General features: G+C 33.0%; 1 protein-coding gene and 1 non-coding gene across 4 annotated transcripts in view; one reads left to right on the forward strand and one right to left on the reverse strand.

Annotated features, from left to right (window-relative positions):
• LOC126745843 (uncharacterized) overlaps window positions 1–21,132 on the reverse strand; it is a 119,593-nt gene that overhangs the window by 58,530 nt on the left and 39,931 nt on the right. The window lies entirely within an intron of this gene.
• Window positions 17,762–17,834, forward strand: Trnam-cau (transfer RNA methionine (anticodon CAU)). The gene has a single exon. It is a non-coding gene; the product is annotated as a tRNA-Met (tRNA).

Raw genomic sequence — 21,132 nt, forward strand, 5'->3', positions numbered from 1 at the left:
TATTGTGTTTATGTATCTTTAAGGATCATGTTATGCTTGTTAGTTTCATCTTACGCCAGTGGCTGCCATATTATTACTTAGGTTGTTAACTTTTACCTCCTTTTGAGACAAAGGGATATAAAAAGATTTTTTTTTAATAGAGTTTGTATAGATTAAATACCCATTTGTTATATACTGAAATTAGTGCCTTAAAAAAAGGTACAGTTACAGGTAGCAATGATACAGCAAATTTTCAAGAAAAGAGATCGGTCATTGGTTTTATAAGCCACTGAGTCATTTTATCGCATCGGTTAATATCCTAATACCAGATTGTTGGGGGAAATAAACAAAATTACTAATTATAACTTTCACAAACAAAACTAAAATAGAAAAGCAAATAAATCGTGGGTAGAGAAAAGGGCTCTACTTCACGTGCTGCCATTAAAATACATCAACATCGAAAGATCCATACAAATAAATTGATTCATGCGTTTACGGCACTTAATGACTGACTTTAACTAGTTCTAATAGGCATTTATTTTCCTCGTTTCTTTTTAGTTTATTCGTTCTTGAAAGCTCGATCTGTCCTTTCATTTACACGAAGAATGACAATATATCCTGCCTTATTTATGCCACAATAAATTGGTATTTAATTAACTGAGAATGGTCTTAAATCCGGATTTTTATAGTAGGCCAGAGGATTTTTTCAAGTTACCAGTATATTCGATGAATATTTCTTTATAATGTAATAAACTATCATTATTCATATTATCAGAATATGCCGAAAAGAAGTAATAGGTCACCTTTTCATATCTTGTTTTACCTTTTTATAATTCCACGGGATTTTTTCACGGAAAGATCAATTTTCCGGATACGCAAGGCACGAAACCATTAATAAAACCACGATTTTTAAGCCAGAATATTTAAAATTATAAATTTTCGGACTTTTTTTTAATTGGCAAAAATATATTAGAAACTCATTAATTGATTAGTTTTTATGAATAACCCCATGTTGCAATTATAATAAAAATGTCTTTACTAGTTTTTCCTGTTTTTTTCTTTATTCTTTCCTTTGGTTACTTGCCCTGGTTGCACTGCCCTGTAAAAGCAGAAACGCATGTCGAGAGGCAGTATCTTTAATTTTTTCTTGTTTTTCCCGTCTTACTGAGTATCCCGATAAATCTATCCTTTTGCTATTTCACTTTCCATGTCAGCTTTCTTCCTTTGAAATTATAAAGAATAATCTTATAGATAGAGAATAATAAAAAGAATGTTAAAAGTAATCAAATACAATCAATACATTTTGACATTGATACTCTGGACCAGAATCTTCTTTCGATCAATTCTGCGTTCTCCATATGTTAGAAACCTTCCCTTCAAGTTTATTTACGGTCTAGTCTGTCAGTAAGCAGATGATACATCTATTGTAATAGCTAAATAGTCAATAGCCGAGTTACTAAACCGGGAAGTTGATGTGAGAAGAATTTGCTAAGGATGAGCCATACAAAAACAGGGTTGTTGCATTCTCAAAAGCAGGAACCATTAGCTGTTAACTGCATTAAGTTAACACTTTATGAAAAGGGTTGTCATTACATGGCACTCAAAGAAAATCGGTCACTACTGTCCAGAAATTAAAAGATTATTGATAACGTAATTAGATTTAGAAAGGCACTGACTCTTTATATATATATCATTTACCATCGGGCTCTTTAAAAGGGAACATCTACTTATCCCAGATACAAAGGATATCAGAAGGATTGAGTTCTGAGAGAACGTTCCTATGTTAGGGCAGCTGGAATATATCTCACATATTTGTTTAGTATCTTTTATATGCTCCTGTATAGATATTTACTGAGACCTATTCATTTGATCCTCTCTAAATCCTATGGGATTACACTTGTGGTAAACATAATTATAGGAACTGTTTGGACACTTTTTATTCTTCATTGTCTTCTCACTTGAAATTTCAAAATTGTATACATGAATAATATTGTTTCTTTTGTCAATTAATTAACTAGTATGAGATCAGGCTTATTATCTGAAGAGACATTATATAGAATCTTACCTACCATATAATGTCTTTCTAGATATTCAGTGGCAGCAAAATCTAGTAGCCCCTGATAATATGTTGGATGGTATCTTAATTATTATTATTATTATTATTATTCTTTCCTTTTTCACATAGTTTTTAACTATGGTGTTGGTGTTTCGTTGGAACTGATTATTCCATGTTTGGTGCGTCCTGAGTAATTAACGCACTTTATGTGCAGTGCTCAATGCAACGCATCTTTGTAGTGCCTAGAGGTTATGTTTATCCGGAATATTTGTGATGACCTTTTTTATAAATCAATTCTGTTTCACCGATCACAATTGGAACGACTGTAGTCTGCGTATGCAAAAATCTCTAAACTTCAATTAGCAAGTTTTTGTATGTAAGTAGGTTTTCTGCTTCTTTTTGAACCATGTTATAATCAAATGGGATCAATGAATTTATTAGTTAACAAGTTTTTATCTTTTTATTTTTAATAATTATTCCAGTGATGCGACGGTATTGGAGATGGGTGGTTTAACTGTCTTTACGCAAAGCCTTCAACTAGGGTCAAAGCCGATTGTTAAAATTCTAGCCCTCATGTAGTTAGTTGCACTAGCTCCTGGTTTTTTAGTAGCTTGCTCCTGATACGCTGTTATCAATGCGTCTGTCTCTGCTTTTAAATTTGCATTAATTACCCACTTTTATGATTGTTCTGTATTAATGGTGTATTCCTCAGCATCCTTTATTACTTGTCCCTGTAATTATTTTCCTTTCCATCTAGTCATTTACTCTTGTTTTTGTTTTTCATCGTTTCTTTAAAAGAATTTACTATTTTTATTCCAATTTCAACTCTTTAACTTGATTCTTTAATCTTTTCAATCTGACTGTACACCATCCCAATATACTTATCTTTGCTTTTTGCTGAAGTCCTTGAATAGAAATAGTGTAACTGGTCTCTATTCTTACTAGCCCTTTTCCTCCGTTCTCTCTTAGTAGATATAATCGATTGATTATCTTATCAAATTTTCTAATTTCAGATTGAGTCCATTTAATAATGCCAAAACTGTATTGGATGACGAGTACAGCAAGTGATATAATGCCTGATATTTATGGGTTTTTAGAATAGGTCTAATTCTTCTGTAGTACTCACACCCCGATAAAAACAACAGAAAAAAAAATTGTGAGAGGAAGATCTATCTTAAATGGTTAAAGTCTGGTCAAGTATCTTGAAGATTCTTAGATAATCAATCAATTAGGTATTTATGGTGCAAAGTTAATAGCCAAAAATATGTCGTAGTATTTTTAGCCAGGAATTGCTTCCATTCAATAATCTGCTGCTATTGTATTAATTTTATATTGAATAAGTACTTAATGAGTGGGTAAAATAATTACATAGAAAGATAAAAGAGAAGAAAGGTAACATGAAAAATGTCAAAGATTATTTTTATGAATGAATTTCATTAATGGTAGCTAACAGATGAATATTTAATAATACATTTTTTACCTTACGGCTATTTATCTTCATATTTACTTATCAGATATTGATGAAAGTGATACTTCTAAATATATTTCTGAGCCAACTGAATACATCATTAAAAATTTGGCAATTCAACAAATAGAAAACATTATTTACTTAGGACACCTTTTGGTCACGTAAAAGTCCCAATTAATAGCTATATCATTAACTTATGCCAACCATAACCAGAAAATAAACATGTAGGTAGAGCATAACAAACAGATGCATGAGTCCTGTTGAACTTGTAAGAAAAATTTCACTTATGGTCTTAAAATCCCACGTAACGCGTTCAGTTATGCCTTACATTCCTATACACCTGCGCTCACGAATTAATTACAACTCTAACGTAACTATGTCCGATTGATTTAATTAGTTATCGATATTTTTAAGATTTAATAGTAAAATTTACATGGGCTTAGAAATAATTGACCCATCGAAGTGGACTTTAAAATGGCCGTGGGTCGGACCTGGTGGGCTTGAATGAGGAATGATATTGACGCCTTTAATGTCAAATTAACATTTTTCCAAAGAGTGATATTTACAACTTTTTATAAACAGATGGTTTATTTTCGTACGGCCTACGGATTATCGTTACTTAAGGGGAGCCATTTTATTGCGTAAACGTTGAAACGCAACCAAAAAAAGAACAAACAAAGAAACATAAAATTATCACCAGCTGTAATATTGTAATTGATCGTTTTTACGACATTAAGTATGGGGAACAGAACGCCATCTGTGCCATCATCTGTAAGCAGTGTTAATGCATTTAAAAGTCAAAACATACTCGCTCTATTACACTAAAGAATAGTCATATTCCTAGAATGTCCTTATGTAATTTTCTACTACCTTGTATAAAGGACTTACTTTAAGCAGGCACTCTTCAGGATTTATAAAGTTTATTTTTTAATTCACTTTGCGCACTAGTGCATAAAGATCTGGCATTTATTTGACATTTACTTTATCTTCTTCTTCCGTTGTATGATCCGTTTTAGACCTTAGCTATTAACAAGGTTATTTTAACTTTATTGACGGCACCTCTGCACATTTCAGTCGTCATCATGTTAGTCCGAATTTTAATTTACAATTTGTGATTTCTAGGTTAAGTGTTGATACCCACAGGAGATAAATAGTCCTGTCAGTACAGTAACGCAATTAGGACTGCTTAAATCCAGAATAACGACTATTTCATACACTCCTCGGCAATTCTCTACCTTTTATCTAATCTGTTCTGTAATTTAACACTGTTCAGGTTTGTTCCGAATTCCTATACCAAACACTGTGCCTTTTCATTCTCTGATAATGCTTTGATTAAGGTTCGTGACACAATTTCCAATTTAAAAAATAAAAACACGGACATCTTTGGGCTAAATGTCAAAATTTTAAAGTCTATAAAAAGTTAAATCTCTTCTTCACTGACCAGCCTAATAAACTTGTGAACGTATTAAAGAAGTTTGTTTCCCGTCCCAATTAAAGCAAGCTCTTATTATCCCAATATTTGATAGATTTCCAATTATTACACAAGGTGCGGAGCTATTTACATCTGTGGTTTATCCTTAGGAAATTCCTTTCATATCAACTTGCCGCTTTAGTATCAGCTTCAAAACACTCGATTATTGACTGTTTTAGCTTTCACATTAGATGTATCATCCACTTACTGACAGACTAGACCATAAATAAACTTCTAGGGAAATTTATTTACATATAGCCAAAACAAAGGAGAGCCCAGAATTGATCGAAAGAAGATTCTGATCCAGAGTATCAATGCCAAAATGTATCTACAACCGATACATTTGATTTATTTTTATTATTCTTTATAGGTATTCTTATACAGGTGTTTCTGCTTCTTCAGGGCAGTGCAACCAGAAAATTAAATGAAAGAGTGAAACAAAAAAACATACTGGAAATTTTCATTATGATTGCAACCAATTCAATTCAAGTTACATAAACCGTGGAGATTTTAATGTAAATCTGTGAACAACTAAATTGATATAAATAATATGCAATTTATGTAAATTGATTCTGAATTCTTTTGTAACTAAGCGTAAAAAACCGAAGTGCAACTACATCCATAAATGTAATATAGATTCTAAATAACTAATTAAGTTTACCTTAAGCCTATATGAATAATTAGGCTTTATGGACGATAATGTTTGTAGCATGAAAGATAATTTAGTTTATAATGCCCTTTAAATTATAAGTACATTTTAGGTTATTAAACCGTAATAAGTTTAGTTGGTCGTCTGGTCTGTGCGATGAGGATGGTGCTACTAATTTAATAAATTGACCTTTTAGTGCGCCGCAGTGAGGGCCTTTTAAATGTTTATAGATTATTGGACAGCTGTTTTATATTAAAGTCGTGATGAGCAAGAATTAAAAAAAACAGTATCAATACTAATACCCATATACCCAATACAAATATTTAAAAGCTATCTATATTGTAACGTTTTTACCCCTTCGTTACGTGCGAATTAAAATACTCGATGCACAAAAATAGTCAACTGATTTATTTTCTAGGTACTACTAAACACAATCACTTCAGACTACCAGAAATATTAATTTACTACTATTTATGTCGATTTAAAAGTCGCGCCAATATTCCGACTTGCACTGGCCCTTTGGAGGGCTCCTTATATACTAGGCTGACCATGGTTCCGGAAGATTCGCTAACCTTCCACGTGTCTTCAGAGATGTCGTGCGGTTTGCACGCTTGTATCACCTCGGTAATATGGGAATGATGAAAAACAGCTGATATCTTCGCGGCGTTGCCAATATCGTTACAGTATATTAATTCAAAACTTTTTTATTCAAACAAATCAATGGAATTCTTATGAATTTTTTCAAATTTCTAAAAACGTAGTATTTGGAATAATATAATAATATACTTGGTTTATAATAATACCCTTTATTTGCCAACAAAATCGTATACAGGACGACAAAGCAACGTCGTACAAAGGAGGATCTAGCTCCCATATGGTACATTAATTTTTCTTATCTAGAATTCATAGAGGCAATATACTTATGTAAACAAAATAACAAAATTTAAAATAAATATTCTAAATATCTAACACAAGTTAAAATTATTATCCAAAAGTAAAATTATAAAAACATTTAATCTGCAACCAGTGGTAAACAGCTTTTTTAAATTGGACTGTAGATTCAATGCTTCTAATATCAGCAGGTAGCATTCTATAAGCCCTGATGGCTATATAATGAGAACCTCTTTCGTAGTAAGCTGAATTATGCAATGGAATGCGGAGATCGCTTCTATGTCGTGTAATCATAGTCACATCCTCAGCGTACATTGCCCTATTCTCAACAAACAAATGATTGTGTCTCTTCACAAATAACACCAAGGAAGAAAAGTATAAGGAGGGAAGGGTGAGTATTTTTAGTTTGCAGAAGTAAGGTCTACAGGAAGTTCTGTAGGTCATGCCCAATAAACAACGAATGATACGCTTTTGCATTCTAAATATATCTAGAGCTCCTCTTGCTGATCCCCAGAAACAGATACCATATTGTAAGATCGACTGTACCTGTCCGAAATAAAATAGGCGAAGAGATACCTCAGACACTACATCCCTTAATCTTCTAATCAATCCGCACAAGCTAGCTAATCTGGAATAAAGGTTTTTAATATGTTTCTCCCAATTTAAATTGGGGTCAATGTGTATTCCTTAGAATTTAATACTATTGGCTACAGGAATTGACTGCCCACCAGACCACACGAGTAGAGATTCTGAGACAATATTGGCCTTCGAAAAATTAATCAACCCCGTTTTACCAGAGTTCAAAGACAACTTACTGTCCAGACACCAGGTCCTCATGCGCTCCACTGCGGATGAGCAGCCCCGTGAAAGATCTGCCACTGTCTTCCTGGCAACTATAACTGATGTGTCGTCGGCGAATTGACAAATCATATCAGAAGAGAACAGCTCAGGCAATCCATTGACATATAATAGGAAGAGCACAGGTCCCAGTTTGAGCCCTGAGGCACACCTCTTCCTATAATTTGGGGACGGGAAAACGTTGGTGAGCCGGAATGTGTCACACAAACTATTTGTTCTCTTTGCTCTAGATATGAACTGAGTAACTTAGATGCTGCACCCCTGATGCCATACCGTTCCAGGATGTCCAGCAGTAAAGAATGGTCAACCGTGTCAAACGCCTTAGACAAATCGAAATACAGTCCAGTTACACTGGCCTTTCTCTCAAGATTCTCCATAATATATTGTATTGCACTATAAATGGCCATTTCCGTCGATCTTTTGGGAACGATCGTTTAATGGGCTTGCTTTTCTAGTAATGTATCAAATAGCCTGTAGATGGTGTCCAGTATAATATAATATCTAAAAGTGTTAACCCGCTATCCACTTCTGCATATTTACTGAATAGTTGTATTCAAACACTAGAATTTTAATGGATGATTGATTTATACTATCTGGATAATCACTTGAAGGGGACGAAACAGAATTATTATTACTTTTACTACGGATACAATAATCTAATATAATTATCACATAGCCTAAGCCTAACTGAAATTATTGTTTATCTTCTTTTCTTCTTCTATCCTTAATTTCTGTCAGATCTAAGAAATAAATATTAAACATAACTAGTTATCATTATATTTGCTAGCATATTGTCCAAAAAGACATTTGTCTATTAGGATCTGAAGATAGATCCTCACTCTAAGAATCATATTGAAGGATCCTGGGCATTTTTGAAACTGGTACCATCATAAACAGTGATAGTTGTGTAATAGTTGATACAAATTCTGATGATTTGTTTAAATCAGTAAATTATTTAACTTTTAATAATAATACGTAATAAGACAACCTCTCTGTAATTACTTAACCACGAGGCTTGTCTTCTTTTGACTCATCTATGGCCTTCTATCTTGTTCTATGTTATAAGTTGAAGGATAAGGTATCCATCACCCCTGATCTAGAGAGATGATGTCGGCATTGAATTGTTGTTAGTAGTTTGCGAATGGCTCTTCCTCTATTTAAAACCGCTTCATTTGTCTGCATGGCTACCCATCGGATTCGAAGCATAAGTTTATGTAGCCCCATTTAAAATGCTTCAATATGTTTAACGATTGCTGCTTTTAAAGTCCAAATCTCTGGATCATACAACACTATACTGCTACCGTATGTAGCACTTTATTATTTTCTGGCGAAGTTTTAAATTTAGATTATTATGGCAGCAGATTCGATTCTTCTCTTGACTTCTTTATCTGGGTCGAGATGCTCTGCAATGCAACAACCAAGATTTGTGAACATGGAACCCTTTTAATGCTTTAACTATTTATTTGTAGTGCAGCATCATTATACAGCTGACGACTGAAAACCATAAACTTAGATTTAGTGCTATTTATGTTTAGACTTTTTTCTTGACTTGCATTTGCGCCTTGTTTTTTGGGCAATATTATAAACACGAATTTCAGCCAGTCTTTTAGTATTTGCCCAGTGGTGTACACTGTATTGAATAGTTTAACTAAGATCCGATGTTGTCTTCTTAAATCATTTTCAAAAGTTCCACTAGAATTCATCTCGTTACTTTTTTAGATTTTATGCTATAGCAGAGTTTATGCTATATGGAACTTTAGGATTTCTGGACCTACTATGCTATCAGTTGTGTCTGGTTGATCTGATGTGTTGTCGTCAAATAGCTCTATCCAATCCAGGCTTTAAAAACTTCATGTTCCTCATTCATTGTATTACTACAAGTTGATAATACAAGTCTTGTATTATCAACCAGCATATCAGTAATTTTTTTTTTGGAAATCTCTTAGCGGCACCTAATTTAGTTGGTAAAAAAATACCTAGTGGAGCCAAAATATTTTTTTTTATGAATTTTTTTATTTTTTGTAAAATTGTAGTAATTTAATACATTAGTAATAATAAAAAAATGAAAATCTGCCAATCAGTTTTTTGTTAAATTTGAATAATTCGGTGGATCACACCGCGACACAAAATAAAAAAACTAAGAGTAAGATAACAAATTTATTTAAAAACTCATACAAACTTGGGTACTAAAAATTAAGTTGCATCATAACTTTGGAAACACTCTTTACGTTTTCCCAAGCACAAAGGAACTTTACATATGGAACATACCCAATCCGTCCTTACTGGGTTAGCCTTAGTGCTACAAAGCGCGCATCTACTTCTTGTAGGTTGATGAGCAGATAACTGCTGTCTTATCTCTAAGGGTACGTAAGGTTTGTATTTATTTATTTCAACATCTGATGGTGCAAGCAAATTTCTCTTTCGATTTACAAGCTTTTCTGAGATTAAACCGTTTATGACACTTCGTCTAAAATCTTCAGCAGACATTTTTGGTAACTCCAACCTATTATAAATAATATTGGAATTTACAATTGATGCATCTAATAAGTAAAAAAATATTCGATGCCACGACTTTTTACTGCGACGGTCAATCTTGTAGTTAGAAAGTCTTTGGTCAAATAGGTCGACTCCATTCATATTAGAATTGTAATCGATTATAGATTGAGGACATGGAATTTCAGTAATTTGTCTACTTCTTTCTTTTCTTTTTACTGCTCCTATTAATAAATTTGATAACATGTGAACACATCGACGGTCTTTCCATTTTGCAGCTAACAATCCGGTACTGCTTGTAAACCATTGCACATCACCGCGTTTAAAATTCTTGGCTGATTTAAATTTTGGGATATGACGACGATTAACATTTACGGTTCCAACAGCATGGATTTTTCTTTCTTTCAATTGTTGAAATAGATCGATGCTAGTAAAAAAATTATCAACATATAACACATGGTCTTTATTTTCTAAGTCTTTGATCAAATTTGTAACGACTCTTGAACCAAGGCACTTTTCTATCTCACCAGTAGATGATTTTCCAGTGTACAAATCAAATTTTAGGCAATAACCAGATTTATCAGCGAACATCCACATCTTATACCCCCTTTTGATTGGTTTTTTTGGCATGTACTGCTTAAGGCTACTACGACTCTTAAATTTAATCATTGATTAGGAATTAGGAATTTTTCAAAGTTATGAGTCAACAGTTCTAGCATAGGGCGAATTTTATAGAGCTTATCATAATCTGGGGAAGATTTTGGAGGCATCAAAGAATTATTATTCAGATGGAGATGACTCAAGAGCCGTCCAAATTTTTTTGGGTCATTACTGATCTGATAAAAGCAACATGCAGTTCGGGAGCAGTTGACCAACAATCCTTATAGCTGGGACTACGTTTGATACCCATTAACAAATTTATCCCCAGAAAAGCATTAATTTCACACTGATTTGTAGGGACATAGCTTTTCCCAGTTGAAAGTTTTTCCTGCTCGGCATAAAGATTTGTTTGAAACACTAAAGTATCAATAAATTCCTTAGTAATAAACAGTTCAAAAATCATATACGGTGTTGGATCATTAATGTCTTTGAGGAATTCCAGAAGGTTCGGTAAATTGAGGAAGAGGATCAGGTCTATGAACATTAGACTAAACAGGAATTTTACCTTTTGACCACTATTATTGTAGTTCGAAAAGGGGGATATTATCACTTGGATCTTCCTCCTCAGAAATCGGCAAATCTTCTTTCATATCTGTAATAACTGTAGGAACTAAAGTTTCGTCCTCTATATCGGAAAAGTCCATATCAATTTCTGACTCAGACCCGCAGGCAGTGTATCGACATAAAATGTGTCGATTTGTGTGTTGACTTCATCGTAAGTCAAACCTCCTACCGTCTTAAATGGCAATGGCTCTATACCTGCAAGAAAATATTGTATAGGTATTTTATAATTAGTGAAACTCAATATTCTAAGTGGAGCGGTGGTAGTAAAAAAAGACCACATGAAAACAATGTTTTTTTTTACAACATACTAATAAATATATGTAAATTAAATATCTATACTTACTGGAATGATGAAAGCTATCACTTTTTGCAGAATCTAATAGTATTTATCAATTTAGACACAGATAATTAACTTTTGTTTATTTTAACCTCAAATTCGTAACAGGTGTTTCATCAATGCTGCTATCCACCGAATAAGAACTCTAATTGCCAACGTAAAAAAAAAACGTTAAAATGTCCACGGAGCGAGCTCCAATAGGTGGTTTAAATTTTGTGCTTCGGCAGCGCATTGCAAAGCAACATCAAAATGTGGTCTATTTTTTGAACCACCGGGCCTTTAAACCATTAGTCATGGTAGTTTCAATTTTCGACCATGAATACTTAAAGAGATATAGGCCAGCAACTTCCATAATTTTGTTGTACATATTGAATATGTCGCGTTTCCTTTCCAGCTCTTCCATTGCTCTGCATGTGTCTATCATCCATTTTTCCTTAGCGTCCCGGATCTTGTTTCTAGTTATTTCTCTATACCATCATACTATGTCACATTCATTGTTCCATGAGTTCAAGTATTTCGTCAGTGATCTATAGTTGTTTTCTAAATCCGACTTTCGTCCTCTAAATCGGAATCGGAGTCGATGACGAAAAGGCTGAAAATCAACATTTTATGATTATAGTGGCTGCTGAGAAAGAAACTGTCTTTATAGCTTGTGATCTGCTGGCTTTGTGATTGCTTATTAAACATTGATCCCTGCACCCTAGATGCTTTTGCTAAATAATTTTCTTATTTTTTTATTGTACAACAAACTTCTTTTCTAGCTACCTGGAACAAAGTTCTTTTGGTCCTGCTCACATAAATTCCGAAACTCGTTAGACAACTTGATCAATTCATAGAAGTGTTTTTTACAAATAAACGTCTAAGATATATCGTAATTAATATGATCATCCAGGAGATTCATTCTGATCTTCTGTCACCCCTATATATATATATATATGTTGCCGAGCTCGATTACCGAGTAAAAAATAATTACATTATAAAAGATAAATCTAAACTAAAGATAGAGCTACAGCCTTTGGTGAGTTTTACTATGGCTAAACAATCTTATGCGAGATTTGCAAATCCGGTCACAAACATCACACGGAAATTCCTGCAGAGCCGGTCTTTGAATTCTTCTAGTCGGTTGAGGAGCAACGGACGTCGCTCTTCTCCATTGGGCACGATTGTTGACTATCTCTTCCCAGTTGTTTTCAATTCCCAATAGCTTTAAATCATCGTGGACGTCATCTTTGAAGCGTTTGTATTGGCCTCCCGGCCTCCTTGCACCTTCTGTTAGTTCTCCATACAAAAGAAATTTTGGTAAGCGCCGTTTGCCCATTCTGTATACATGACCCAGCCATCTCATTCTTGCCCTTTGTACCATAGTGTCAATATTTATACGGTTTGATCTTTGCAGAACCTCATTATTAGAAACTTTATGAAACCATCTGATTCTCATCATTTGTCGCAGTTGCCGTTGCTGAAATTGTTCAAGAGCCTTTATATGTCGTCTGTATGGGATCCATGATTCGCAGCCATATAATAGCGTTGGTACAATTATTGCTCTATATACTGCCGTTTTCGTTTTAAGACTCAGATTATGATTGTAAAACACTCGATCCTTAAGACTCCAATACGCTTTTGATTCAGAGCTAATTCTGTTTGCTATTTCGTCGTCTATGTTTAGTTTTGTACTAAATACGCTACCTAGGTAGTTAAAGCATTCAACTTGCTCCAAAGTCTCGCCATTGACCTGTATGAGCTGAGGATTATCCTCTATAGCTAACTCTACAATATAAAAACCAATTATATCGCCCAGTTAATTCTGATCCGCCACTTTCATAATTATAAGTGCCCCCTAGATAAGAGTCTTCATATAAAACACTGTGAGGCAAAGTGCGATTTTTAATAGTGTTTTGGTTTGCTAGTTACCCTGCCCTGAGGAAGCTTATAAGCACAAAACATGTCACAATACCGAGATAAATATTAATATCTTTATTCGATTTTAAAAATCAAAACACCCTGTATAATCCGTTATAATAATATATTAAAAAAATGATTCAATTTCAAAGAACGATTAATTAACACAAAGTTCTTGAAATAAAAATTTAAAGTATTTTCTGGAAAGTCATAATATACTTGAACTAACCAGTTCTTAAATATACGTAACTAACTGAATCACTGTTACGAAGAAAAGCCTCAAGGTACAAAATACCGAAATATTGCATCTAATTGACCAACACACAAACGCTATTCGGTTTAGCATTAAATGAATATCGGATAAGTTAATTACTGCTGCTGGAATTTCGTCGGGTATAACCTAATTAAGCAATCGGTTCTTAAAGTTCTTTTTTTAGTGAAAAAAAAGTATCCTGCTTTATAAGATAAACAGGATATCGAGCGGTTTTGCCGACATATTTAAATTTAGGAAAGAAAATTACGCGTTCACGTACTTATTTAATAAGGTGATCATGAGATGAATTAAATAAAAGAAATGTTACATATTGCATTAATTGAGGTGATGAGTTTATTGGTTGAAACAGGTTGAAAAACAAGTAGGAAAAAGGAACTTTTGAAGCATCTATTTAAATACAGATAGTCAATATTTTAATTTGTAGTAGTATATTTGACTCTTTTATAGTAAAAAGTTGACATGCTAGGTATTGCATATAAATAAAGTACCTAGTACTACAATCTAACAATTTGGAAATGTGTGCTAAACAAATACTTTTCAACTGTTGATACTAACATTATTAAAGGAGTGCAAATAGAAAAACAACATTTAGCTGATATTTAATGCAGATGAAAATAAAAAAAAATAAATTAAATAATCACAATCTTATTCTGCTGCTGGCAATACTTGGTCGTATTGGAAATGATGATCTCAATCTGTACTACAGATGGATTGATAAAATTAGTGTGGATAAAGCCAAATAAGTAAAGCATAAATACATAGATGTCAACTTATATACTTCTTTAGATTTCATGATTATTGTCATAAGACTTGGGAAAACTGATGCTTTTTCAATTTCTTGGCCTTACTTTTTTTAGCACGTGCATTTCTGCACGGAGTCAACTCAAATTAGGCGAAAAAAGTTTTCGCAAAGGTTCAGAAAAAACTTTATAAAAATTGAGTTTTAAGGTTCAGTTCCTGGAGCGCCACTCTGTATAATTTCACCTTTATCTAACATTTTAAAGACCTTCATATCCATTTAAATTATTAATTAACATTTTAAGATGATCAGCAGTATATACTGCACATATAACTTTAAAAAATACCATACATAATAAAAAATCTTAAAGGAAAGGTTTTTTTTCAATTTTTAAGTCAACTGAAATAATATTTTATGCAAATATTAAAAAAACATTTTCTAGGTCCTTCTAACTCTGCCTGGAAAAAAACAATGTTTTTGCCAAAAAAGTGTTAATTAAATTAAACTCTGAATTGTCTGGAATAAATTAATTAATTTCTTTAACCCTTGCGGCCCCAATGGGACAAATATATCCCAACATACATTTCATAATATCTGCTGGGCGCTATCTGTCCCGTTTTTAATGGAAATTAACATTAGCGGGTATTTTAAGGTTTTAACAATTTTTCGACAGGCAGCGACACGCTTTTTGGAGGTCATTCTGATTGTAAATGCCAAAAAGCGAGCACGTTGTTGGTTTTTGACACTGTTTTTTTACAAATTTGATAGTTCTTGTGTGGTTTTTAAAACATCTGTTTAGGTAAGTTCAGCATATATAATAACAAAGTATTTTGATGGTTTTTTTGATGGTTTTTCCATTTTGGGTGTAATATTTGGCTATGGGATATATGTGTCCCAGTGGGTTTTCTGATAGGGTGATTTATATCCCAATGGTATTTTACAGTATGTCAAACAAGAAGTTGACTAGGGCAGAGCTTCAAGATCTTGCTGAAAATTTAGAAGTGTTGTCATCCGGAGAAGAGGTGCAATCCCCATATGGAGACTCTTTCTCAGAAAAAGACCCATTCCATAATAGTGAAGAGTCCGACGAGTTGTATCAGCCCTCGGATACTTCAGACGAAGATAGTGGAGACATTGAAAGTGATGCAAACGAGAACCTAACCCAACTCAACGACAGCGTTATTTCTGCTGAAAATTCAGATGAAGAGGCTGAAACACCTGTTACAACTGGTAATATAATTTGGTCATTACCTACAAATACCTATGTCCCAAGACTTAGCATTCCAAATGAAAGTCAATGTATCATACATCCTTCAATTGCTGCAAATATCTCCCCGCTGGACATATTTACTAAAATTTATCCTCGAAGTTTATTTACTTTTATTGCTGAGTCTACAAACCAGCGAATCAAAATTTACAAAGAAAATAAAAAAAAGCAGGCGACTTTCACTGATGCAGGGGAGATTATGATTACTATTGGCTGTCCATTAGTTATGTGTGTTAATAAGGTGCCAAAACTTCGCTATTACTGGCTATCGCATCCATCTTTGGGAAACAAGGCCATCAAATCAGCCATATCCAAAAACAGGTGTTTGTTTCTACTATCCAAGCTTTATTTTAATAATCCAGTCAAGCCAGAAGGGGCCAGTAAGATTTACTATGTACAAGAGCCTCTATGTAAGCCTCTACGAAACCATATCTTGCTTCAAATATACGTTTCAGAAATATCGATCCGACAGTACAAGTCAAAGTATTGACGAGAGCATGGTGGGCTTCAAAGGAAGATTTTCACCGATACAATATATATGCCACAAAAACCTGTGAAAAGAGGCATAAAATTATGGTCTAGATGTGATGCCAAAACAGGATATACATATGATGCAAATGTATATTGCGGCAAGGACGACGTTGAAAGGAGCGGAACTTTGGGCGAAACTGTTGTAAAAAAATTATGTGAAACTATACAAAATCCAAACGTAGTTCTGGCCTTTGATTGATTTTTTACATTAGTCCGTTTGATGGACTCCCTCCAATATTCAGCTGTGGGAACAGCCATTATTACAAGAAAAAACATGCCAAAAAAATTCATCGAAACAACGAAAAATGTCTAGGGGTGAATGCGAGTTTTTATTAAATCAAACAAACTCTATTGCGATTAAATGGCAAGTTACAAAGCAGGTTATTCTTTTGAGTAACTGCCATACCCCTGATATGACCTGTGTGAAGAGAAAAGACAAGACTGGGCAGAGAGTTGACATACCATGTCCCACTGCTATTGTATACTACAACGAAATCATGGGTGGTGTGGATCTGGCTGATCAGATGAGTGGTGTGTATGACTTTAGCAGAAAATCATGCAAATGGTGGAAAAAAGTATTTTATCGACTTTTGATGATTGCTGTTGTTAACAGCTGGGTAATATATAATGACTTACGTCGTACCCAAAAAAAGATACCCTTACTGGAATTTTTATTTACCTTATCAGAGGACTTAATCGAAGAAGGACAGCAACAGCAAACTTTAGTCAAACTTCGAAGAAACAGTTTTGGAAGGCCATCAAAGAGATCAAAAGTAATGAAAAATGTGGGTGATCACCTTCCAATAGAAACATCGAAACGGCGAAGATGTGCTTGTTGCGCTCTTCAGAAAAAAAGTAGAACCACTACTATTTGTGCAATGTGCGATGTAGGGTTGTGCAAGCATTGTTTTGCGCGTTATCATTCGACCTAAAATACTTACCTTTGCGGGTTGTCTTTTTGTGAATAAAAAAACTTTTGAAATACAAAAATGTGTTTTTTTCGCTCCTAGGGATATTTATAACTCACCTAAAAATCCCGCTGGGATATATTTGTCCCACAATTCTTTGCTCTCCCTGTATATATTTTTTTTATTTTAACTACTAGTAGTATATATTGTCAATTGATCTCTTAAAATACCATAACTCGCAAAAACATCCTTAAAATAAAATTGGGTGCCAAAGGGTTAAGCATTTCGTATTTGAGGCATGTTTTTTAGGCACTTAAACCAATTTGCCTATTTAAATAATTAATTAGAATTTAAACATGATCAGCAGTATTTACTGCATTTATATTACTTAAAAAACCATATATAATAAAAAATCATAAAGGAAACCATTCACTTGTACATCATTGACATAAAAAAATATTCTCTTCATCTTTTAGAGGAAGGTTTATAGCAATTCTTTCTTCAATTATCAGTCAAACTAATTAATTTAGTGGCTTAATATACTAAGAAAAGTCAATATATTATATATTCATAGAAGAGTCCAAGGATTTATTAAATTACATATTTTAATAATTTCTTATAATAATATACTGCATCACATTATCCGAAATAAAAATGAAGTATAAAAGTAAGAAGGGATAAACCAGGATCCCCACGTAAAATTAGAAATAGCACCAGGCCTCGGTAGCGCAGTAGGCAGCGCGTAAGTCTCATAATCTTAAGGTCGTGAGTTCGATCCTCACCCGGGGCAGTACTTTTTTTATTTTTAATTCATTAGAAGGCTAAATATATTTTCTGGTTATTACTTAATGGATCATTTCCTAGATTGTCTCATCTTCTTTAATTTTTTTAGGCTACTGTAGAGAATAGGAACCAATACATGAAAATATCAGATTACTTATTCTTTCAAGTACCAGGTACATAAACTAGTTTGTACATGTATCGTTAATTAGTAATTTTTTTTCTTATATATCCGACGTATTTAGTGATAGATTTAATTCTTCATAAGCTAAACAGAAATACATACACAAATTTTTAGTTACGCTAATTAAAGGTTATTTTCTTTTTTACTTTCAATCTTTTTCTCAGAGGAAGGATATTATCAGAGCAATTGTCATTTTATTGACAGCTGTTCTTAGCAAATAATTTTATGTTAACCCTAACCAACTTCTTAAGCTCTGAAGATAAGATCTTCTTCTCCTTCTTTGTCCTTTAATTTTTCTTCTTTACATTATGTTTTAGAGTAGGTAGCGCATAATATTTCAGTCCTATTGTCGTTCAGTCCTATCCTTCGAGCAATGCAGTAACTTCCTTCTTTTAACTAACCGCAGTATGTTGGACTAGGCTCTCTACCTAAAAAGCAACCATAGGTGTGGACATTTGGTTTCTCAATAGCTGTATTAAGGAACAAGCCACTCCAGTTTCTGCCATATAAGCATTGATAATAACTCATACGCCGAAAGTGCTCTGCTAAGCTAATAATAAATATTTTGCTCTAAATAAATTTGGTTTAAATGTTTCGTATTATCCTTTGAGCAAAACACAGCCACTTCCTTCTGTTAACTAACCGCAGTATGGCAAAATATACGAGGTTTTATATCCACAGAACAACAATAGGATAATTGGTTTCTTAAAGGATATTTGGTTTCCTAATAACTATATTATGGAACAAATTACTCCAGTTTTTAAGTTAGCATTGATGATAGCTCATACGCCGAAATCGCTCTGTTACGATAGTGATAATATTTTGCTTTGAATATATCTGGTTTGATTGTTTCGTTAAATTCCTACTACAGACAATTTTTGAAAGACCTTGCTTTAATTACTGCTACTTGGTCTGTTATGTTTCTTCACTCGCTCTATGGAGGTATTGACTATTATAAGATTTCTTTGGACATTTTCTTTCTTGATTATAATTACTAGTTCAAGCATTTGCGAATTTTTAAGGCGGTCTCTTTTTATAATTGTTTAATCTGCAATACGCATGTTATTTGAAACTTGCCCAATAATTGTTATTTTTTCTTTCCTGTCAATTAGAGCCTTCCCAAAGATTTGTTCACTGTAGAGAATCCAAGAACTATTCATGAACTTTAATTTTTGCTATCTGCTTCCAGTAAAGATCTGCTATAATTCTAATATCTCCTTTCAGTGTCAATGTTCATGTTGTATTTTATCAAAAGCCTTCTTCTATATAACTTCTTTAAACGTTAAATTTAAAGGAATTAGTGGATCTACTTCCTAATTATGTCCTCGTAATTTGATCATGGCCTATCTTGTGTATTAAATAAAAAGTGACATAAAAGTTTAATAATATTGTTTAATAGTTTAATATATTGGTGCCCAACAAATAAACACAAAGTAGTTATTCAAGAGTTCCGAAATGCTCTTATGAATAGAATCTCACAGTGCTATCAGATTAAGCTTTAGACAACCCATAATTGCTCCTCTAAGACGTCTTACGATAAAACTTATCCCGCATTACCTCAATCTTCCAGAAGCTCCCCCTCTCATTATCCCTATGGCCTGAAATATTCTAAAATTTTCTATCTGTGCACAGTCACTCGAGAATTCCCTTTCTTATTCTTTTTATAATAGCGAAAATGTTAAAAATTATTTGAGTTAACTCCTTTACTATAAACTATTTTTTAAATTATCTTCATTTACCCTACACAATTCTACAATAAAGCGAGAATCTAATGAACTAAGTTCAACTAACTAAATTTAACGTTCCATTGCATGGAAAAAATTAATTTTTTTGTCCGGTATTTTTTCCAGACATTTTGAATACTTTCAGGTGCTCCTAGTTGCCGGAGTGATTTTTCATCTTTTGCCAGGTATTTTAAGTGATTTTTATGTTTTCTATGCACTTTTTTAATGTTAATTTTTTATTTTCTCACGGGCATCTGGGCATGAATAATAATTTGATAAAAATTATCAAATTATTATTCAAATCTTTATGTCTTAGCAGTAATCTTTGACTTTTTGAGAGTTTTTTTTTCTTAATTTTTGAGTCAGTTGAAATAATATTTTATGTAAATATTTTAAAAAAATATATTTTTTAGGTCCTTTTAACAATGTTTTTGCCAAAAAAAGTGTTAATTAAAATAAACTCTGACCTGCCTGGAAGAAATTAATTAATTTTTTGAAGCAATTTGGAATAGTTTTTTATTTTATTCCAGACATTTTGGCATAAAAATCAGGTATATGTCAAGCATTTTTTTCGTTATTGCTTTTTTTCTTAGTAATTTTTCATTTTATTCCGGGAATTTTGGGGTAACAATTTACTATTTGAATAATTATTTTTACATTTCAGGTTTTAGAGGTTATTTTTGAATTTATTTCAGGGACTTGGGGCATTTTTTCATTGTTTCCTAGGCACTTACTAACTTGTCAAGTTAGTTTACTAACTTGTCAAGACCAACTAATTTGTCAAGGGAATGCAGTGTTTAGTAAATAGGCATATCTTTTTCCCTGGACATTAAAATTTTCAATAGATAAATCGGCTTACCTAAAGTTCCAAAGGTTTTAGTAGAAAAAAATTGAGGAAGAAAGAAAAGGTATAATACTCTGCACATTTTCTACAAACTTTTTTATTTTTTGGTTCAAATATCTGTTTAGACGAGGATAATATGTATCCAAAGTATTAAGAAATCTTAAAATGTATTAAATATAAGGCTTATCTTAAGAATATCCTCAAATATAAAGCTTGACATAAACAAAAGTAATATTTTTATATAAAGAATTTGGAAAAGTGTTTTAATTCAGTCGTCGTGAATACTTGCTTGGTCACTAATTTCCCAATTTTTGGCGCCCAACAGATAAAATAAAAAAAAATTGAACTGTTCTATAAATGTGTATAAAAGGAATCGAGTTTCGGGATCTGAATCTATAGCAACTTATAAATTAGCTTAATATATCATATGTCTTTACAATAAAAAAAACTCCATTACAACACCAAACAGGTGAAATTACCAATAAAAGCGCATAGCGGTATTATTTTTTCTGATATTCGTTTTCGACTATAAAACCTAACCAGACATCTAGAATTC

The sequence above is a fragment of the Anthonomus grandis genome, chromosome 16 (assembly GCF_022605725.1).
Source record: "Anthonomus grandis grandis chromosome 16, icAntGran1.3, whole genome shotgun sequence".
NCBI lineage: Eukaryota > Metazoa > Arthropoda > Insecta > Coleoptera > Curculionidae > Anthonomus > Anthonomus grandis.